The 24554-nt window shown below is 39.2% G+C and overlaps 1 protein-coding gene and 1 long non-coding RNA gene across 7 annotated transcripts in view; one reads left to right on the top strand and one right to left on the bottom strand.

The window, feature by feature from the left end:
* GLIS3 (GLIS family zinc finger 3) overlaps nucleotides 1-24554 on the bottom strand; it is a 417907-nt gene that overhangs the window by 205531 nt on the left and 187822 nt on the right. The gene's annotated exons all lie outside the window — the stretch shown is intronic.
* LOC130274280 (uncharacterized) overlaps nucleotides 1280-24554 on the top strand; it is a 47776-nt gene continuing 24501 nt past the window's right edge. The window contains exon 1 of the long non-coding RNA XR_008844308.1: nucleotides 1280-1403. This is a non-coding gene — a long non-coding RNA (uncharacterized LOC130274280). The remainder of the gene's footprint in view (nucleotides 1404-24554) is intronic.

Raw genomic sequence — 24554 nt, 5'->3', positions numbered from 1 at the left:
TGGGACCTCTGCGATCACACATTTTATCCCCTATCCTTTGGATAGGGAATAAGATGCATAAAGCTGGAATACCCCTTTAAAGGGACAGTGTAATCAGAAAATTACTTTTTTTTAAGGTAAACTTATTTACATTTTTAAAAATCCATTTCCATTTCCATTTTACTATCTATATTTTAAAATAATCCTAAAATCTTGCAGTTCTCATTCTGTCACTAGGCCTTAAATAAGATGACATTTTTTATCAGTCTCTTTTTCATCACAGACAGGATTACAGTGAAAGGTGACAAAAGTGTATACATTGTTCACGTTAGGTAATGTCACACATCCCACTTTTCTCCTCTCCGAACAATGACCTCTGCACAGGACACAGAGCATGTCTAGAAAATGTTTACAGATGTCAGAGTTTCATACAGTCTTTTGTTTCCGATGTCTATGTATCAGCTATAAAGCATATCTCTTAAAGCTGTTAACAGAGTAGAAGCTGACACAAAAAGGTAGACCCTTAACAATGTACAAAAAATGAAATAAGAAAATTACAACCAGAAACTAGAGACAGGTTAGAAAAAAATATTTTAATATATGGCTTTAATTATTTAAAAAACAAATCTAGATGGCCCATTTGCTTTCATTGCCAGTGGTGTCTTATAGCACTGTCTAGAAATGGTCAGCAGACTATAAATCTTAACATTGTTTGTGTAATAGATCTTATTTGCACTAATGTGTTAAACGCTTACTACTCACAGATTGTTCTGCATTTAGAAGAAGGATAAGCAAGTTATTAGAAGAATTCCAAACTTCTAATTTCCACTAAATTCTCTGCAAATATGAAAACAAAAGGTGCTCTATTCATTGCACTTTGACCATGTGGATAAGCAATAGCTACAGAGACGAAAATCATTAATAAAAGTGCTAGGGAAAGCTACAAAAGTCATTTTAGCTTGCCCTATGCTGCCTGGAAACTATAATATACTTAATTTCTGTTACCATGCTAATTTCGTTATCGTTTTTATAATATATATTTCTACTCCTAGCATGGTTTTAAGTGTGACATAGGGTACAAAGAGAAAACCTCTACTTACTTCCATCCACTCCCCAAGTACTCTGGTATCGCTGTCCCCTCCTCAGCTGCATTCCTTTTCCTGGTTGCCAGGCGATATCCCGCCTTAGCCAGTGATTTGCTGAGCAGCAATATGATGTACTGAGCCCCAGTCTCAGTCTTCTTCTTGGTGTCGAGACCTAATATGTCAAACTGCCGCTCAGCCCATCACTGGTCAATGCTGGACATTGCTGCAGACAGCTATTAGCTGAGCTGCAGTCTGACACATCGACCCCTGGCACCCAGAAAGAAGACCACACAGGAGCGCAGGACAGTAATACAGGAGGGAGCAGGGGAGCTGCGGGAGGTAAGTTCATTTTTTTTTTTTTTATGCCGTGAGCCTGGGCAGGATTTAAAATAAAAGTCTAAAGCTCGAATACCCTTTCACCTCTCACAGCACCCCAATAGTTTATATAGCATTAGTTCCTACTAACAGTCTTCATGGGAAAGTCACTTTTTATGTGATGCAGTATCTAAAAGTGAAATTGAGGATATGATATTAATAAAGAAATTCATTTTTAGTTTGCATTGTGAAACACAAATTTTACATGACCTAGGACATGGGGAATATATGTCCTAAACGTATGACTGCAAGTGAACGTTACAATGCTGCTTGCACTGTTACTACAAATATAGTGTGTACAAACAAGGTTGCAGTAAACTTACAAAGGCTGCAGCATTTACAAAAGTACTCTGACCTCTTAAAACAGCTGATCTGCCAGGAGTACAACCCTTGCTGACCTCATATGGCAGGCCTATCCGAAAGTCATAATTTTTTAAGGGTTGGACACCCCATTTAACAACACTGTAGAGATTATCTGTATGAATTATAAAACTTTAATATCAATTGTATTCAGGGCAACTATGCACAGACCATACAGGGAACCCTATAGTGATTTAGCTTGGTGCACAGAATATCTATGTATTATTGATGGAATTTGAAAATTCCAGTTACTATTCATATGAATAGTCAGGACTCACTTATCATTTTGTATGTACAGTTATACACTTATATAACTTGGGTGTGCTCTCATGTGCCAAATGGGCAGAGAATTACAGCACAGCAAAACTGTAAATTACTATGGCCTTGTAAAAAGGCTTTTGGCCCCATGGCTTATATACATGAAACACATTGACACCATGTGCCATTTTACCAGTGTGATTTATAACCTTATAAAGATATATACTTTATCTGATCTTTAACTTAATGGTGCTTTTATTAATACATAAAGCTTCTAGACTGCCCAGCAACACCTCCTCTATGATTTTCATAAACCAGTCCACAACATTGGTACATTCATGGTTAACAGATGGTGAGTATCCAAATTCACAATACTCACTGATATCTATGGAAACTGTCAATAACTGTCTGTAATGTGCTAGCATTACAGTTGCTGCTAGATTTCTATGTCAATTTCAGTGGGGGACTCAACAACAAGACACTCTGTAATAAGCTTCTTGTTGGGGAACTCTTCTAACAAATAAGAGATATTGAAAACTGGCAGTCCCATTAAAAATCTATTCCACCTCAGTTCAGTAATGGTTGGACATAATCATCAATAAATAATTCTCGCTGTTAGTAAATAGGATTTCTAAAGAGCATGAAAGTAATTCTTTTAATACATTTTAATAAGCCTTGATGTTATTTATCCGGATACTGAAGCTTGCAAGATCAATGTATCTTACTCTACGCATCTTGTTTATCTTTCCTTTGATTTGGTTAGGTAAATTACTATTTTTTTAAGGACACTTTATTAGTGTTGCTCGCGAATATTCGCAATGCGAATTTTATTCGCGAATATCGCAAATTCGCAAATATTCGCGAATATAGCACTATATATTCGTAATTACGAATATTCTTTTTGTTTTTTTTCGGGTTTTTTTCACAGTACACATCACAGTGATCACCCCTCTCTGCTTCCAGCTTGTGTGGTGTAAAGAAGGCTCTAATACTACTGTGTGAGACTGGAGTGCAAATTTTCGCATATGCGGAAATTAGCATATGCGAATTTTCGCTTATGCTAATTTTTGTATATGCTAATTTCCGCATATGCTAATGTTCACATACGCGAATTTTCGCATATGCAAAAATAAAACGCGAATATTACGAATATGCGAATTTAGCGAATATATGACGAATATTCGTCCATATATTCGCGAAATATCGCAAATTCGAATATGGCATATGCCGCTCAACACTACACTTTATAGCTGGCCAGGAATGTCCTAATTTTGAAAGGGAGAACATGTTTGTCCTGAACTGCCGCAGGTTGAATCTAAAGTCTGCCATCTTGGACAGTGCGTGAGTCTCTGAAAAAGAGGATTACCTCCCCACTCCTTCACCCCTTTCACCTTGCCTTTTTGTCTCACATTAAAGCTGTGGTCCCCCTTCCTAACTCTTTTTTTGCCACCCACTATCACAGTCTATAATGTTATCGTAGCATGTGGTATGATGTATAGAATAGGGAGACTTTATGGTGAATCTATTAATGTATTGTGTGCTGCTTCTTAGCCTGCGCTGCGTCACAATACATTGTCTATATGTTAGATTATTGATTGTGAATAAAGTTTTAGTTTAATCAAAGTGTTTTTGTCTTTGCCACAACCTGAAATGCAAAGTGATAGCAGTGCTACAATATACACCATACAGCAAGCTCCTATTTTCTCCTGCTACAGAGGATGGGGTACAGAATTGTTTTGTTGATTTGACACAAAAACATTCTTTTTATTAACTACATAAACACATTACTAATTCTATCTTGATTTCAGTGAAACACTGCCAATACTCACTGGAACTCTACTTCTGTTACCTAACAACTACTATTACCTGCTGAGCAAATTTTGAAGTAAGAAAATGTGATATATACTGAGGGACATTGGTATACATTTCTGTCAATTTTTGTAAAGAAAGGAAAAATTATTGAAAACAGGGATAGATTGATGTTTCTCTGCTTTACACTGTTGTACAAAATATTTCTGGGAAACAGGGTGTGGTAAGAAAACACTAAACACTGCATTAAACCTACTTTTCCTAAGCAAGTTTTCTTCCCACACTTCTTAACGCAGCATCTAGATCTACCTTCTTGTTTGGGTTTGTCATTATTGAAAGTTATCATGAACATGGATTTTCCTTTTCATGCTGCACACAATTGTCTAAATTAAAAAGATTTTGTGAGTAAGCCAAGTTCAGTTGAGCAGACAAAAAGAATGCGGAGAACGCTAATAGCTCAGAGAAGCTGAATCCAAGGAGATCTTTCATGCTTTTGAATTTCCTTAGCACCAGAGAAGTGATCTCTACACAGTTTTTTTTACTTCTCAATAGAACGGTTTCTGAGAACATTGCCAGTGGGCAGAACATTAGAATAACTCATATGGTATAACCAGTAATGTAGACCAGTGTTTCCCAACCCAGTCCTCAAGGCACACCAACAGTCCAGGATTTAAATTTTTCCCTGTTCTATTCCAATGGAGTAACTGGAAAAACCCGGAATGTTGGTGTGCCTTGAGGACTGGGTTGGGAAACACTTTGAAAGATTTACAAATGGAATTGATCTATATAAATGAGAACTCTGTAAATACTTTGTATTACTTGTAATGAATTGATGCCAACCTAGGCTGTATTCACACATTGTGATTGTATCACAGTTTTGCCAAGTCTTTGCAGTGATAGTGCAAAGGTAGAAGTGCATTATTACCAAGATAAAATGTGGAAGCAAGGTACACCGTGTGCAGAAGAATGTATGGAGACATATGGAGTTCATGTCGCTTGGTATTGTATCTATGTACACTGCTCCAAAAAATAAAGGGAACACTGAGATAACACATCCTAGATCTGAATGAATGAATTAATCGTATGAAATACTTTCATCTTTACATAGTTGAATGTGCTGACAACAAAATCACACAAAAACTATCAATGGAAATCAAATTTATCAACCCATGGAGGTCTGGATGTGGAGTCACACTCAAAATCAAAGGGGAAAACCACACTACAGGCTGATCCAACTTTGATGTAATGTCCTTATTAACGAGTCAAAATGAGGCTCAGTAGTGTGTGTGGCCTCCACGTGCCTGTATGACCTCCCTTCAATGCCTGGGCATGCTCCTGATGATGGCGGATGGTCTCCTGAGGGACGTCCTCCCAATCCTGGAATAAAGCATCCGCCAATTCCTGGACAGTCTGTGGTGCAACGTGGCATTGGTGGATGGAGCGAGACATCATGACCCAGATGTGCTCAATCAGATTCAGGTCTGAGGAACGGGTGGGCCAGTCCATAGCATGAATGCCTTCCTGTTGCAGGAACTGCTGACACACTCCAGCCACATGAGGTCTAGCATTGTCTTGCATTAGGAGGAACTCAGGGCCAACCGCACCAGCATATGGTCTCACAAGGGGTCTGAGGATCTCATCTTGGTACCTACATGGAGGGCTGTGCGGCCCCCCCAACGAAATGCCACCTCACACCATTACCGACCCACCGCAAAACCGGTCATGCTGCAGGATGTTGCAGGCAACAGAACATTCTCCACAGCGTCTCCAGACTCTTCTGTCACTTCTGTCACATGTGCTCAGTGTGAACATGCTTTCATCTGTGAAGAACACAGGGCGCCAGTGGCAAATTTGCCAATCTTGACATTCTCTGGCAAATGCCAAAAATCCTGCACGGTAAGCACAACCCCCTCCTGTGGACGTCGGGCCCTCATATCACCCTCATGGAGCCTGTTTCTGACCATTTGAGTGGACACATGCACATTTGTGGCCTGCTGGAGGTCATTTTGCAGGGCTCTGGCAGTGCTCCTCCTTGCACAAAGGCAGAGGTAGTGGTCCTGCTGCTGATGTCTCCTGGTAGCGCCTCCATGCTCTGGACACTAAGCTGACAGTGTTCCCTTTATTTTTTTGAGCAGTGTACTATGCTGCTCTGTACAATTATTTTCTTGTAGAAGCAATGCTTGTTGGTAAGAATATCATAGCATAAGGTAGAGCATTCCATGACTTGCAGTTAGATTCATCTGCCATCCAACAGTCAAAAACCTTGCTCAATGGTGAAACCATAGATTCCTATGAGCCACATGATGACTTACATTCAACTGTTTGGCCCTATACAGGCCTGCAATATGCTTGTGTGCGAGAAGTCTTACAGGTTTATAGTTTGACAATTCAGGAAATCAGACAGATAGGCATGAACTTCATTATAACAACAGTGAATATAGTTTAAAAGTGAGTGAATATCAGGTGATGGGTGGTATTATACAGTCAGGGGGTGTGTATTAGGCATACACACCCTCAATGTACAACATTCACACCCACAGACTGTATAATTCCGTCCATCACCTGATAATCACTTCTATTATAAAAATGATGTCTCCACCCATCTGACTGATTCCCTGAATTGTCAGACAAATTATAAAACCTCATATCTCATGAATAAAAGGGCAAATAAAAAACGGTAAAAATGTGTGTGATCATGGCACCGAAACCTATTTAATGACAATAATATGTAATTTTTTTAGGGTTGGACAAATGTCCTCTTTGAAGGGGTTTTCTAGCTTTTCAAAATTGTTGACATATCCTGTAGTACCCCTATCAATTATGTGTTTGAAGGGACATGGCACTTGGACAAGCACCACACCCTTTCCGATATGTACAGGTGCTCCATTCCTGCACTCACCATACTTTTAGTAGTGGCGGTACGTGGAACTGCAGCATCTTTTTTGTTCACCTAAAGGGAATGACACTGCAGCTATTGTAGGTACGGCATGCTGGGAGTGCTGGGAATCAGACCCCCCGCTAAGCTACAGTAATATCTATGATATATCCATATAGAACATTCATTTTACATTTTGTGAAAATTTTGTTTCATGAAATATATACACTGTAATGTCTTTCCTAAACTTCATACATATCTATGCTTTCTAGAAATGGGAATAATCTACTTTACATTCCATGAGAAATGGACAAAATATTACTGAATTTTTTAATTTCATCATTTCTTCCACATACTTAATACCTTACAATCACAAGCTTGAAAAAAATGTGTGTTTTTCTACAGTCTTCCTTTTATTGCATTATACCTTTAACTTCACACTTCTATTCATAAAGTTTTAGCTTGAGTTAAGAGCCCTAGGCCTGAATAAGTTCTACCACTAGGTGTATCTGTCACATTAAAATTCATCTTCTGTATTTACGTATTTCTGTATAGAATAGAAACTGTTCTATTACAATAGAGAGGATCAGATGACAACCACAGTGTGTACGAGCAATTGCACAATAAAAACTATATTTTATACGCCATTGTAAGCTTCTTTAAGCAATTGGTGTGCTGTTACCTGATCTACAAAGGGTTATCTGGTGCAGCAAGTTGAAATAACAATCAAGAAATAACTTCACGCATGTCCATAGTCCTTAGTGTCTCAAACATTTCCTTCTAGTTTATCAAGCAGATATGCAGCTGATCATGATGTTAGTGAAGGGCAGCACGAACAATCCAGCATATGATCCTGCAGCTCTGGTCAAACAATCATGGAGCTGTGTAAAAGGCTCCAGTGCCAATCTTCCACACCAGAGCTGGCATATGCAATGGGTCTACCCATCTAGATGGACTCTTAGTTGATGCATTTCAAGAGTCAGGGAACCAATGCAAGTTAAAGGGGTACTCTGACCCCAAGATATCTTATCCCCCATCCAAAGGATAGGGGATAAGATGTCTGATCGTGGGGGTCCCGCCACTGGGAACCACCGCAATCTAGCATGCAGCACCCACCTGTAAACACTGCAGGAAGTGCTGGAGGCTCTCAGTGTTATGCCTCCCGACCACGGGGACGGAGTATCGTGACATCTTCGCCTCTGTGTGACATCACACCCCACCCCCTCAATGCAAGTCTATGGGAGGGGGAGTCACCCAGCGGTGGGACCCCGCGATCAGACATCTTATCCCCTATCCTTTGGTTAGGGGATAAGATTTCTTGGGGCTGGGGTACCCCAACTGATTTTCTGTTGCTGTATATAAAAGATCTTATATTCTGACTACTGAAAACAATTATGCTGGCACCTAGTGAAATCTGTGTGGTTGCTAAAGTTATGTTGCTGTTGCCTAAGCAACAAAAAATGAGTAAATAAATGCATTTACTGCATTATTTAATCTAACTTACAGCCATACAATAGCCCAGAGCTGTATTCACAATTCTGTTGGTCTTCATGACAGTAAACATTTGCAATGTTGTGATATGTATCCCTAAAAGCTGACCTCCTTTACATGAATGGGTCTGGTGTAATGCTAACATGATGCAAAACACTTGGTGAAGTCTGTACAAACAGTAAGCCAGCACTGCAGCCATCGTCAGGTCTTCAATGACCCCCGTGATGCAATCGTTCTTCATCTTACGGGTGCAACAGAAGATGGCGAAACTGAAAGTACACTACATAGGTTTTGTGCTGTTCTATAAAAATACAATTTGCTTGTACAGGTGTCCTAGAGGAACTAAAAACATATGTAAAAAAAAAAAAATAGAAAAAATCTAAACTGCAAGGAAATGTTATAGTTGGTATTCCATGTGGAAAAATCAAAAGCGGGGTGCCATTGCAGTCATTGAATGGCTGAGGGGGCCATTACTGCTGTATGCACTCCATCTCAAAATAAGTATTCAGAGCTGCAGGGGAATGGAAGACGTCACAGAATGAGCCCCGGGGGACTGAGGTACACAAGTATTTTTTTTTTCATTGTGCCCCCAGCTAAATATTTCTTTTTACCATCCAGATAGCTTCTTTAAAGCCTCAGCCAGTATGCTGCAAGCTCTTATCTGTGAGAAAGAGTAGGCCACATGGCTATAGCTCCCAGAACCTTACCAAAATTCACCATTGTGCTCTATGGGTATCTAAGTTGGGTACTGTTGCTATGTGATACAGGGAGAGATTTATCAAAACCTGTGCAGAGGAAGAGTGGTACAGTTGCCCATAGCAACCAATCAGAGTGTTTCTTTCATTTTTAAAAATGCCTCTAAAAAATGTAAGAAGTGATCTGTTTGGTTGCCATAAGCAACCACACCACCAGAGTAGTTTACTACAGTATCCTGCCCTTCATAGAAAATGAATTTATATATATTGTAAGGATTCCTCCTTGGGGATTAGCTCTGGGATCGTCCTGGTCACTTGCCACGGGACACGTTCCTCACAATAACACCACAGTTCCGCATACAAGTCTGGCTCCTCGCCAGCTTTATTTTCACAGGTTGCAGGTAATACAAAACATAAACAAAATAAAGTCCTAGACCATCTGGTCACTGACTACACATATCAGCATGCCCTGACTACGAACTGGTGAGCTATCCTCAGCCAGTTAAACATTTGACTCCTGCAACCTGCTACTCACAGTTCACACCAATTCTTGGACCACTCGCAGCACCTTCTGCCTGTTACCTAAACAGGGTCCGTGTGTCTCCCCCTCTAACAGCCAGCATACTGTTTCCCAGGGAGAGCCTCAACTATTCTGCTTCCTTTCCTTTTAAACACACTTTCCCTTCCTGAGGCTAGGTTTCCACTTGTTTTTTTTTCTGGCAGTTTTTGGAAAACTGCCACTGCAGTTTTTGAGCCTGGTTTTGAAATTTCCCAGCCAGACCTTGCAAACGTGTTGTGAATGCACCCTAACATGGACGTAGAGATAAAATAGACGGAAGTATAAAATGCTGTACTTTTGTATGTGTTCTCATATATATTAACTATTTAGGGACGCAGGGCGTACAGGTACGCCCCCGTTCCCGAGTCCTTAAAGGGGTACTCTGTCACTAAACATCTTATCCCCTATCAAAAGGATAGGGGATAAGATGTTAGATCACGGGGATCCTGCTGCTGGAGACCCCCGCGATCTCTCCTGCAGCACCCCCGTTTTTCAGCTGCACAGAGCGAGGATTGCAGGGGACGGAGTATTGTGACGTCACGGCTCCGCCCCTCGTGATGTCACGCCTCGCCCCCTCAATGCTATACTATGGGAGCGGGCGTGGCAGCCGTCATGCCACCTCCCATAGACTTGCATTGAGGGGACGGGGTGTGAGATCACAAGGGGCGGAGCTGTGGCGACACGATACTCCATCCCCTGTACCGCCCATCATCAGCCACAGAGCGATCCTCGCTCTGTGCAGCTGAAAAATGGGGGTGCTGCAGGAGAGATTGTGGGGGTGGCAAGATCCCCGCAATCTAACATCTTATCCCCTATCCTTTTGATAGGGGATAAAATGTTTACCGCCGGAGTACCCCTTTAAGGACGAAGGGCGTACCTGTATGCCCTGGTCCCGTTACCGGCGTTTAAAGCGTTCTCACAAGTGGAGAACGCTTTAGATCTGGTAAGCCCCAACTGCTATTAGCAGCCAGGACCCAGGGTTAATGCTGGGCATCACCGATTGGGCCGATGCCCGGCATTAACCCTTTAGATGCTGCGATCAAAGTTGATTGCGGTGTCTAAAATTAAACTGAAAGCATCCCGGCAGCTCAGCGGAGCTGATCTGGACTATAGCAACAAAATTGCATTGTCCTGATCAGCTGTCCCGATTATCTGCCTCCTCGCCATCTAATCGGTGTTCTATTGCTCCAAGCCTGCCTCACAGGCTGAAGCAGCAGAGCACCAATAACACTGATCAATGCTATGCTGGGGCTTAAAAGAAAAGTAAAAAGTGTATGGTCGATAACGTACACGTAAAAAAATACCAAAGTCCAAAATTTTCGGTCCCTTCATATACCATAAAAATATTAATAAAAGCGACCAAAAAGACCCATCAAAACAAAAATGGTACCGATAAAAACTACAAACCATGGCACAAAAAAGAGCCCTCACACATCCCCGTATGCAGAAAAAAAAAAGTTATAGGGGTCAGAAGATAACAATTTAAAAAATTCAAATTTTGGTGCATGTAGTTATAATTATTTAAGTAATAAAATAAAAACCTACATACGTTGGGTATCCTTGTAACCGTACCGACCTACAGAATAAAGATAAGGTCGTCATTTTTTCTGAAAAGTGCTCTGTGTAGAAACAAAAGCCCTAAAAATTTGCAAAAGGGTGTTTTTAACATTTCACACCACAGATAATTTTTTTTTGTTTCACCGCAGATTATGTTATAAAATAAATGATGTAATCACAATGTATAATTGGTGACGCAAAAAAAAAACCCTTTATGGTTCTGTAGGTGCTAAACTGAACGTGTTATTATTTTAAAAAGGGGAGGAGGAAAAAACGAAGTGCAAAAACGCAAATTGTCCTTTAGATTAAAATTGTTCTTAAGGGGTTAAGGCTAAATCGAAACACATAACCTGATATAAACAGGGCCTAACCTGTTAGCATGCGTTGGAAATCCTACATGTTGACATACAGCATCAGTAATATGCAAGGGCATATATAACTTTTACAAGTTGGAAATATGACAGGGATACGAGGCAGCAGGACTAGTTTGTGTCTCTCACTTGACAAGTTCACGAAAAAGCTCTGAACGCTTGAAGGCTAAATGGTGTAATATGATATAACTTTTTTTTACAAACAGACAAGTGCAGATGAAAGCAATCACTTGATCTTGTCCTATCAACATGACAAGAGTCTTTAGCACAATTAAAACACATGAAGTGAAGCCCTAAGGTGTCTTGTTTAGCCAAATAGTGGAGATTTACTTCTGCGTGTTTCAAGGTGATAAGTTAGAGAGGAACAAGACTGAAACAGCTGAGTCAAGAAACAGAGAGAAAATATGTTGTGATTCACCTCTTATGAGGCAATAAACCTTACCATTTTTCACTGAACTGGAGTGCTGAGGGATACATTATTTACTCTCTCTCTCTCTCTCTCTCTCTCTCTCTCTCTCTCTCTCTCTCTCTCTCTCTCTCTATATATATATATATATATATATGTTATTTTAATAGATCTGCAGACTAACACACATTTGGAACAAAGAATTTTGAATTATAGCAGTAACTGAATGTGTACGTTGTTATAACAAGCACCGATCTAACCATTATCTGAACCTCATCATCTCATAGATAAATACAGTAGCTCTTCCATTTATGTATAGGTCTTACCCATGTTATGGCTGGTGGAGTGGAGGGGGTACTTTGAAGGAAATCAAAATGTGATCAAAATGAAAAGTGCTTCATGTGCAACCTCAGAATGGCGGGATATTGTGCCCCAGGTGATGTCTATACACAACCAAAGCCATAGACAGAAGCCCAGGGTTAAAAAAAAAACTATTAATTCCAACCCCTAAAACTTCACTTTTATTAGTGTTTTATTAAGATCCAGATAGGTTTAAATACTGGTCAGATACTGATGTTTATTGTAGTGATATAGGCTGTCTTGCCAAGGATATGGGTGAACCTGCAGTGTTCACCTCTATACACAAAAGTATCTGAACCTATTTAAAAGGCAGAAAACGTGCCCCCTCAAAATTGTGCCAGGTGATGTCTACTCATCTTTCTGAGTTTTAATCAGAGCCAAACACTGAAGAATACCTTAAAGAGTACCTGTCATCAAACCATATTTTCTAAACTAACTCAGATTATATTCCCTAACTACTCCTAACACCCCTCCTGCCCTTAAATTTTTTTCCTAGCTTTAAAAAGCTCTGTATCATACCTTTCCCCTTGCTCGCATTGTGTCATCTACCAGCAGGAGAAAGTAGTGTGTTCCCCAGCAGGCACAACATCACTGAAGCCTGTGAGAGCTGTGCCCCGCCATGCCCCACACGCACTTTCTGAGTTTGGTCTCCTGCCAGACCGAGACGAGACCAAACTAACTGTTTGACTTGCGGCAGGGAACAGAACAGGGCCTCCTAGTGGCTGTTTTTTCAATCACATTAAAAACATATGAAGGTTGAGAATTTTAACAGCAATTAAATAGCAAAGTGTCTTATAATTACAAAAGGAACAATATATTAAAAGTTTTGTTTGGTGACAGGTACTCTTTAAGAAATATAAGCAGGTGGCAGCACTCAATGGCCCTAACTGGCTGGATCCTTTATCAGTAGTGGTGGTAAGATGGTATATTGTAGGCCAATGGAAGAAAAACAAATAGGGCCATTTACTGGATCGTTTACCAGTCCTAGTAAAGGTCATAGTTTTCTTTTTGTTTTTTTGTCAATGGGGTACACATTTTTTTTTTTATATAACTGCCCTCAGTTGTATTTTGTAGTGCTCAGAATGGCATATATTTATTTTTCTCATTGGAAAAGTGATGATGAACTACTAAATTATTTACAGTTCTGGTTCTGTACAGTAAATTATGGCTGGATATTACAGTAAAAAAAACTGCCAAATCGTTGCTGATTTCTTAAAGTATAGTGGGTAGATATAATAATATACAGTAGGATTATGGAGACCAAAAACTGTATATTGTTTCTTGACTACGCTTAGCCAGTTTACAAAGTGTATACAATTCATCAAATCTCTGATTCACCATAGAGACATATAGACGTTTACTTAAACTTGTGTCCAGTGCTCCTTAACAACAGACTTTTGAATTGACAACATGTACTGTCAGAAATGTGGCTGAGGAGCATCTGTATGAGCTGTACTCGCTCATCTGGCAAATCTCAACAAAAGGAATGTGGTTCTTTCACAGCATCAAGAAAGTCCAAATACCATCTCATTTGCTGATTTTGTTGCATTTGCTGACTATTCAGTATACTTCTAATGTTATCATTTAACCTCCTTCTCTAATACGATACCTTTTGAGATCCATGAAGGATATATATTACATTGGTTCAGTAGAGGTCTTTTTCACTTAGAACTCCAAGTTAAAGTTGCCTATAATTGCTTTATGATGTTAAAGAAACATCTTGAGTAGTAATGTTAAAATCTCTACTTGTGGATCTGCATTCCAATCTATGAAAGTCATTTTGTAAAAACCATATTCACCTTTTGACTACTGACGCTATTTTGTGTCAACCAAACAATAGTTAGCACACAGCCTCATTCACTTGCAACGATCTAGTATACAATACAAACTCTAGGTTCAATGTTCCTATAAACCAATAAGTATAGAATTTTTATTTTCTTCAAATGTAGGCATTTGTGTGACTTTTCTTTAAATTCCAATTATTTTACATTTCTGCCGAGGGTTTTTAAAAACAAAGTGATATATCTGAGAAAAACAAAAAATTTAGCTATAGGGCATTGTTATTAAATGACTCTACTGTTAACAAACTTCCTTGGTTTCCAACTGGTCTATTTTGGAAATGAATTACTTGCAACCACAGCCAAAGCGTACAAGTTAACAGAGGACGCAACCTAGATCAAACACATAGTGAGGATGTTGATTTAACATTTCCCAGTAATTTCTTCATGTGCAACGGACATTCAGAGGTTGTAAAAAAAAAAGTAACAATTTTAACAAAGCAAGCTTATAAACTTCTGAATCACTGAGGTTCATTCATCTAATGAAGTGAAATTTTGCAGTATACATACAGTAGCTTTCAATACCACTAAGAAAAATATTCTCTTCAAACAAGCTCTTTAACTTGATCTCAGTTATCTTCTATATGGAGAATCACGTTTTAGGTTTCCTCTCCTATCCATGACCACGTTAGAATTTAATCTTTGTAAGGATAAACTGCCTGGTCGTGATATGGTCATCACTTATTGAATTATTTCCATGTGCATCTTTTAACATCAATGGGCCAATGTAAACAGACACATGTTTAAGCTCTAGGGCAGACTAAATCTATATCAGGAGGATAGTCTCTTCTAGCCTGAGCCCCAGCTTGATTTTTAGTAAACATGATCTAGCTTCCCCCGTGATAGCCTGCAACTGAGCTTCCACTGTTTAGTCCTTAAAAGCTTTCCTTATTTAATACATACAATGGTATTAATCATATGGAAACAATACTGCTCTAACAGTAGCATATAGGATATCTATTTAGTATGAAGTAACATGTAGTATGTCTCAAAGCAATGCATACAAATGTCTTATTTCTGCGCTAATAATTGGTAAATTTGATTGCCTTAGTGCTGATAAATAGAACATACATAAACCAAACTCATAATACAATAATCCTAAGTCATTAAAAAGGCTTTAAACATAATGGGAATCTGTCATTAGTATAACCCACACTTACCTGATGACAATGGGGGAGATTTATCAAAATCTGTGTAGAGGAAGAGTGGTGCAGTTGCCTATAGCAACCAATCAAGTCACTTCCTTAATTTTTCACAGGCCTCTTTAAAAATGAAAGAAGCAATCTAATTGGTTGCTATGAGCAACTGCACGACTCTTCCCATACACAGGTTTTGATACATTTCACCAAATGATACTTTCCATCTGCAGATACATGGTTCGTCCTTAATTTAGTTTATTTGGTATATGGTAATGAGTTGCACGTAGGGCGTTCCCAAACCCTGGGTGCATGGGGACATCTGGCCCCTGAATCCTCAAAGTAACACCTCCTTCTATGTTCTGAGCCTCCTAAGTTGCAGAATGGTGCTCCACTCGGCAGCAACACCCCTCTTCTCCACATGGGCAATAGCAGTGACCACAGCAGAGGTAAGGGTGTAGATGCAGAGTGGAGCTCTGAGGATTCCGCAGCAGATGTCATCATGCACCTGGGGCTAGAGAACACCCCCTGTGCACTAAGCTGGCTCATTAACATTTAATGAATAACCAGAATTATGGACAAATGGAGGCATGGATCTGTGAATGGTAAGTTTCTTTGTCTTTATAGTCGCCCACACTACAAGCCTGTACCAACAGGTTAGTGCAGGTGATATTGATGACAGATTCATTTTGAAACATAACTGTTTAACAAACTTTTGACTTGTCAGATCAGTTGGGGTCTGGGTGTTCAGCTTAAAAAGCCTGGTAGAAATGTTCGGCTGAGAACCTGTGTCCCCGGCTCACCGGAGGAAACTGTTTCTATAGTAAGTCTATGGAGCCTCTTTCCTGCAATAAGATGGGGTGAGAAATGAAACAAGGGCTCAGTTCAGTACTTCCCTTGGCTCATTCTAGCTATCAGTAGGGTCTCAGCACCCTGACCCTGACTGATCAAAACTTTTAACAAGTCTCTATGACATGTCAAAAGTTTTGTTAAATGAGAGTAAGAGCCCTATTACGCAGGGTGGTTAAAGGTCATAGGCTGATATAATCTTGTGAAAAACAAAAACTGTGTGTGCAGCTCACAACTAAAGATCCAAGGTTTCAGTGGTTAAAAGCCGATCCCCACCGGCCAGAAAGGAGAATAAATAATATCAATATTAACCACACCTCAAAAATCTCACCATATCATATGGTGCATAATGATTGAAGACAAAATAGTTTGAAAAAATGCAGAATTTTATTACAATATGAGTATAATAAAGAATAAAAAATTATTAAACATGCATAAAAACACAGTAAAACAATAAAAAAGCACCAAATAGATATTCTACCACTGGGCCCTAGTGGTAGATAATTTATGGTAGTAATCACAAAACACTGGGATGGTTAATCGCATAGAAACTTCTATTTTGGACATTTCTGCGATTAACCATCCCAGTGCCGGTACCAACTAGTGATTACTACCATAAATTATCACTAAGGCCTAGAGGTAGAATATCTATTTGGTGTTTTTTTTTATTGTTTTACCGTGTTTTTTATGCATGTTTAATTATTTTTTATTCTTTATTATACTCATATTGTAATAAAATTCTGCATTTTTTCAAACTATTCTGTCTTCAATCATTATGCACCATATGATATGGTGAACTCTTTGAGGTGTGGTTAATATTGATGATATCATCTTGTCACTTGTAATCAGGCCAATGATCAATACTTGAGCTGTGAATAGGCTCTGTTAACAAGCTCCAATCTAGAGGATCGATGTTCATTTACACAGAGCGCCAGGCTCTCAAAAAGGGACCTAATGCTTTAAATACAAAGAAGCAAGTAGAAAACAACTGCTATATATTATACAATTTGTGAACCCATCCCCTAAACAATAGTTCAAACACTAGTCAACCTCTGACAGAGATAGGGGAGGGCCCCTTTCTGTGTTGTAACAAACACGGAAGTGGATCAGGAACAGTGTTGATGGCGATCCATTGGGGCAACTATCATACCGCATGTATATTAGTAAGTGTCATCTCTTTCTAGCACATTAAAATAACTTATCTGGCTGGACAGCCTCTATAGGGGTTTAAGAATTTGTAGCACACCCACCTAAATTCCCTTTACAGAGATACTCTTGACAATTTATTGTACCTTTGGGGCTTTTCCCATGAATAAATTGCTTCTGAACCACCTACACTATGATGTAACCTGTGACAGCCTGTTCATACTACCAAAAGCCAGTATGAGGAGCACTCTTATACACGTACTATTAGGACTGATTGAGGGCTAGTGTTTTAAGCTGTGTGAACCAGCTAAAGCTGTGGTTATGTGTAGAAGGCAGAAAAAATCTTAAAGTAGGAATCTTTAAAGGAACTGTTATATAAAAAGTTTTGTCTGCATTAAGTCTTCACCTTTACTATATTGCTCGACATTCAATTTATAGATTTTGATTCACACTTACAAATCTATATATTGCATCCAGATGAAAAAATTGAAAAAAAAAATTTAGATATCAGTGACAATTTCTACAAAACTTATCATGGTCATTATGACATGTCAAAAGTTTTGTTAAATGAGAGTAAGAGCCCTATTACACAGGGTGGTTATAGGTCATAGGCTGATATAATCTCTTGAAAAACAAAAACTGTGTGTGCAGCTCACAACTAAAGATCCAAGGATTCAGTGGTTAAAAGCCGATCCCCACCGGCCAGAAAGGGGAATAAATAATATCAATATTAACCACACCTCAAAGATCTCACCATATCATATGGTGCATAATGATTGAAGACAGAATAGTTTGAAAAAATGCTGAATTTTATTACAATATGAGTATAATAAAGAATAAAAAACAGTAAAACAATAAAAAAGCACCAAATAGATATTCTACCACTGGGCCCTAGTGGTAGATAATTTATGGTAGTAATCACAAAACACTGGGATGGTTAATTGCATAGAAACTTCTATTTTGGACATTTCTGCGATTAACCATCCCAGTGCCGGTACCAACTAGTGATTCCTACCATAAATTATCTACCACTAGGGCCTAGAGGTAGAATATCTATTTGGTGTTTTTTTTTTTTATTGTTTTACCGTGTTTTTTATGCATGTTTAATTATTTTTTATTCTTTATTATAGTCATATTGTAATAAAATTCAGCATTTTTTCTAATTATTCTGTCTTCAATCATTATGCACCATATGATATGGTGAGATCTTTGAGGTGTGGTTAATATTGATGATATCATCTTGTCACTTGTAATCAGGCCAATGATCAATACTTGAGCTGTGAATAGGCTCTGTTAACAAGCTCCAATCTAGAGGATCGTGTTCATTTACACAGAGCACCAGGCTCTCAAAAAGGGACCTAATGCTTTAAATACAAAGAAGCAAGTAGAAAACAACTGCTATATATTATACAATTTGTGAAGCCATCCCCTAAACAATAGTTCAAACACTAGTCAACCTCTGAGATAGGGGAGGGCCCCTTTCTGTGTTGTAACAAACACGGAAGTGGATCAGGAACAGTGTTGATGGCGATCCATTGGGGCCACTATCATACTGCATGTATATTAGTAAGTGTCATCTCTTTCTAGCACATTAAAATAACTTTTATCTGGCTGGACAGCCTCTATAGGGGTTTAAGAATTTGTAGCACACCCACCTAAATTCCCTTTACAGAGATACTCTTGACAATTTATTGTACCTTTGGGGCTTTTCCCATGAATAAATTGCTTCTGAACCACCTACACTATGATGTAACCTGTGACAGCCTGTTCATACTACCAAAAGCCAGTATGAGGAGCACTCTTATATACGTACTATTAGGACTGATTGAGGGCTAGTGTTTTAAGCTGTGTGAACCAGCTAAAGCTGTGGTTACGTGTAGAAGGCAGAAAAAAATCTTTAAGTAGGAATCTTTAAAGGAACTGTTATAAAAAAAGTTTTGTCTGCATTAAGTCTTCACCTTTACTATATTGCTCGACATTCAATTTATAGATTTTGATTCACACTTACAAATCTATATATTGCATCCAGATAAAAAAATAGAAAAAAATGTTTTTTAGATATCAGTGACAATTTCTACAAAACTTTTATCATGGTCATTCTGAATAATTCTCCTAGTTTAAATCTGACCTGCCGACTTGTTGCTGTGAGCTTTAAAAGTGAAAGAATGTATTCAATTCTATCCAACCTCCTTAAGTTATCCCAATGAAGCTGAGTTACAACTGCACTTAGTAATAATGGGTCATAAAGGTACTCCCAGACAACAGCATATGTCTTTACTCTTACAACCCTAACATGGACTGCAGATTACTCAAATACAAGACTAGCATAAAGTTGGTGTCTCAGAGACACTGACTAATCCAGACGCTGACTAACATGTTACAGCAGCTGAAAAAGCACATAATTCCATTGATCACGAATCAAAGGAAAGAAATGGGTGACTAACACGTGACTAGGAATAATCACAAAGAACAGTTATTTATTTTATTCAGATAACACAAAACTATAAAACTACCAGTAAATGGATAACAGAAGAATTCCCTTCCGCTTCCATAAATTGTTGACAAAAACAATGTTTAGGTTGTGTAGCTCTTTCATAACCAAAGTTAGTGAAGTGCAGTAAAATTACATTCAAGTATTCAAAATTTGACTCAATTTTAAAGTATCTATTACAAAGTAGAAATCCTCAGTATATAGCATTTATATATTTTCAGTAGTTTCCCAAATAATCCCTCTACATCTACTGGCACAACAATGTGATGTTCATAGCTTGTTTTCTTTGGTTAGGACTAGAGAGGAGCCAGCCGAATCCGAACTTTAGAATTTTTCCGCATGGGCGAACACTCACGCTTTTACCGGTTCGGCTCGCGCAAGCCGGTAAATAGCGCAAAAAACCTGAAAGCATGGTTTTTAGGCGGACGGAAGAGGCGGGGCTGGCAGGGGGCAGTGAGATGACATAGGGACGTCAGAAGGTCACATGATAACCCAGATCTATTATGTGATTTGCTGCTTACTGTGTCAATAAGCACAAAGGCCAATAGTACACATCAAGGGACACAGATAAAAGGGCAGTGACGTCAATGGGTGAGCTGTAATAGTTACCATGGGTTAACGCATGTCGCCATATCTGAGCCTTAAAAACACTTTACAAATACTTGAATACATTCTTTACAGTGTTAGACAGGGGTTTAGAGCTGTTATGCAGTGTTATAAATGTGTTTAGGGGCTTATTTCATTGCCGGTTTGAGTCGAACTGAGCGAGCTGAACTTTTCAAAGGTTCTCTAAACTCTAGTTATGACTTGTAGTTCAGCTTTGTGGTCGAGTGTGCTCAGCTGCAGCACTAGTTGTTATAGGAGGGTGAGCTGTTTGTCTTTGAACATCAGATGATGGGGATTTGGAACTAATGTGAGAAGCTCAGCGGTGAGGGAGCCCAATATGAAGTGCACTACAGAGTGGTTACTTCCTCTTTATCCGCCGCTTAAGGCTGATGCTGTGGTAGTCAGAGAAAGTGATTGTGGGTGAGCTCGTGGCTGCACTTATCTCTGTTCGACGTGACAGTACGATTTACTAAAAATACTGATCAGGATCTTCACAGGTTCCCAGTCCCTTTAGGGACATATACAGGAAATTTTTCTATTACATGCCAGCCATTCAGCACCATTGACCATTGTGCATCCTTATTCTGACAAAGACAAAAAAGTCCTTCTTGGAGATGACGACCTTGAGCACTTTATCCTCAGTGTCAACAATAAGTGGTTTTGGTTTACCCTTTCTCCATGAAGAGGGAGGTTGGACTAAAAACTTCTCCCACAACCATTGGTTGGGAGGCTTACATAAACAAGGCATCATTCATCTGTTATGCAGTAATGCACAAGTGTAAACACTTTACACACTGAATACATTACTGTATTGCTGTATGCAAATAATATGCTACTATACACATCTATACCTTTGCAAATAAACCTCCAGTACCCATATTCTCTTTTTTTTCTCAGCCTTATGACAACTTATGAAGGACAGACACTACACATGGCTATAGGAGGAGGTGGGAGGTGTTGGGGTGGGCATAACGGTGCTCCTCGAACCACAGTCACGTCACCAGTGTTTAAAAGAGCTAATTTGCATATTACATTTTAGATATTTTTCCCAGACAGCGCAGCACATCAAAATGATAAATATACCATCCATTATGTATTAACAGTTTCTGTTCAGTAATACCAGCAGTTTAATGTTACCCAAACTAGTGGTAGACTCCCTTTAATATGGATAGCTACTGTAGGTGATCTCAGTAGTATTATTGGTCAAATACTTTCTGAGCATGGAGGGAAATATCTTCTAGTCCAGATCTTCAGTTTCTAATAAAATACTACATCTGCACTGTATTGAGCAAAAACTTTTCCAAACAAGAATAATGCAGCTTTATTTTATATTAATTCGAAGCCAATGAGACTTCACTTCTGTAAAAGAGAGTACTTAATTACATTTCATAGCAGCCCCTCTCTCTGTCGCCAATAGTTTTCTGGCTCATAACACCCATCTTAGTGGAGCCTTCAGGAAATTTGGTAGCTGTAAGAAGCTTATTGAATTTACAAGGGCCAAGTAAACTCACTTTAGTGTAAATGACTAAACCTCGAAGTGATGGAACGTTCAGTTGTCTAAGGGGATTGGTATAACATTATATGTCTAATTCATAGCCAATATTTGTAAAGTACTTTGTGAAGTGAGTCACTAGAACAGAGTAAAAGTAAGGGGAAAAAGAAACAGAAAATAAGAAAAGGCTGACATATTAGATGTTGCTTAGTGGAATGTATTGTGCGCATTTTTTACCTTCTGTACTCTTCCGGGCTATTCTCATCTCAAACATTTATAACATATTCATAGGTAGGCAGAAGACCTCAATCTCAAAATAGGAGGGTGACCCAGGGGTGGGTTTCACATCTACTTATGGCATATGGCGACTTATGGCATATCATATGAACAGTGAATACATCAGTATTAAGGATTATACTACATATAAATACCTAAATGGATGCAAATATATGCATACGTATATCACATCCATTAATGCAATACAATTTGATTTCAGTGAGATACATTATTATTTGAATACTTTTTTTTATAATAATTATTTAATAACTGTATTATTTAATAATTGTATTGCTAATGTTACCAGTTCAGTTTATAACTAGAACAGATGAATAGAGAGGAGTATGTGCCAGTGGCCCTATATACAGTACAGTACTCTTCCATTTGGCTGTGAATCACTTGTCATGTTTCAGGGCTTTTTAAGATGTCAAGCATTGACATACAGGAAAGTTACCTCTATAGATGGCACTAAAGAGGCTGTTTTTTCCTTCTGGAGGATAGTTATAATTAACAGATATAACTTAAAGGGGTGCTCTGCCCCTAGAGGAAGGAATAGGGGATAAGATGTCTAATCGCGGGGGCCCGATCTCCCTGCTGCACCCGGCATTCACTTAGAGCATTGGGTGCAGCGCTGGAGGCTCGTCACATAACGGCCACACCCCGCTCGTGACATCATGGTCACTCCCCCTCAATGCAAGTCTATGGGAGGGGGCGTGACGGCATTGAGGGGGCGTGTATGTGACGTCACGAGCGGGGTGTGGCTGTGATGTCACGAGCCTCCTCCCCGCATTGCCAGTCATCCGGCATGGAGCAAAGTCCGCTCCATGCACTGGATGTCTGGGGTGCCACAGCTGAGATTGCGGGGGTCCCAAGCAGCAGGACCCACGCGATCAGACATCTTGTCTTGTCTAGGGGCGGAGTACCCTTTAAAGTAAAATACCAGGTAAAAATGCATCTGCTGCTTTAATCTTGGTACAGGGCTCTTGGGGGCGGTATATGACACAAGGGTTCTCTGTTTGGTGTTCTTGTCATGCACTACCCCTTTGAGCCCTAAAATAGTATCAACAGAGCGGATATACTTTGTTCAGAATGTTCTTCTAAATTATACCAAATTGCAAATGTGTTGGGGTACGGGGGGTGTTATGCTTTACCAGGTTACGTAAAACTTGCCAAATATAATGGGAACATTTGTCAGATGACTCACAATGTGTCATGCAACAGAACAGTAATGTAATGCACAACTATTATTTAACAATTATTAACTCTTTATATGTCTTTACAGAGGAGATAAAAATTGTTTGGCAAAAACATATATTACAATTGCCAAGCAGTGAAGCTGAGAAAAAGTGGACAACAGGCTGTGACCTTCAATAATTCTAATATTCTGTTAAACCAGAGCCAAAAAATTAAAAGAAGGTTGTGGCCAGCGGTAAGGGAAACCCCGCGCTAACCATTCTTTGATTAGTCTTAGTATATGGTAACTGGTGTTTACAATAAGGCCCCTTTCACACAGCTGTTGCTCCCCGTCAAGAACGGCCATTCTCGTGATGGGCCCCAACAGCTCCCATTTACTATTATGGGGGTTGTCGGGCACTGTTGTTTTTGGACGGGATATAGCGGGAGAAAAAGACGGCACAAGCAGTATTTTTTCTCCTGCTATTTTCCCCGGCTCCCCTGATGGCGGTCACACTGCTGTGTCCTAACGGCAGTGTGAAAAAAGCATTAATACATGTGTAATTTTCATTCAAAAGCATTTTTGAAGCTCATTTAAAGCTTATTTGAAGTGTATATTTATTGAACGATGCGCACAATAACCGTATGCACAGATTGCAAATTACATGTGTAAAATGAAAGGGCATGTGAACTGTGTAGTGAATTCAATAGAAAATACATTATGGACATAAAAAAAGTATATTAGTTTGTGTCCTATCAGCATTTTTCACTTTAAAATATAAGTTTAAATACACAGTGTGAACCTAGCCTTTGAAGTGCTATGTGAGCCTTACAAAATCCGGTTGTGTTTCTGACTGCCCACGTTAATAAACATGCGTACAGTACATGGAACAGGCAGAGGAGATCTGTCCCCAGAAGAAATTGAGTATAATGGCAACTACAATGATATTTTTAAGAATATGACTATAATAAAACCATGTAGATGGTTTATTCACGAAATATTGAGTAGGAATAAGAAGATGGCACAGAAGAAAATAATTACTTTATGGGGAATACATGTATTGACTAAAATATACATGACTTAAGAGACAGTGACATGTTGCACAGTAACATCATTTACTTTACACCACAATAAGATGTCCTTGGCAGTTAACCCTGTATGACCACTGCCCTAGACAACACTTGGCTTAAAGGGGTCACGTCCACTCCCAAAGACATGAATGGAGGGGGCATGGTGTGACCCCCGAGATCAGACATCTTATCCCCTATCCTTTGTATAGGGGATAATATGTGTAGGGATGACATACCCCTTTAACCCTTAAGGACTCAGCTCATTTGGGCATTAAGGACTCAAACAATTTTATTTT

The sequence above is a fragment of the Hyla sarda genome, chromosome 1, assembly GCF_029499605.1.
Source record: "Hyla sarda isolate aHylSar1 chromosome 1, aHylSar1.hap1, whole genome shotgun sequence".
NCBI classification, from domain to species: Eukaryota; Metazoa; Chordata; class Amphibia; order Anura; family Hylidae; genus Hyla; species Hyla sarda.
The sequence above is the reverse complement of the archived record's forward strand: the minus strand, read 5'-3'. Positions and strand labels throughout refer to the sequence as shown.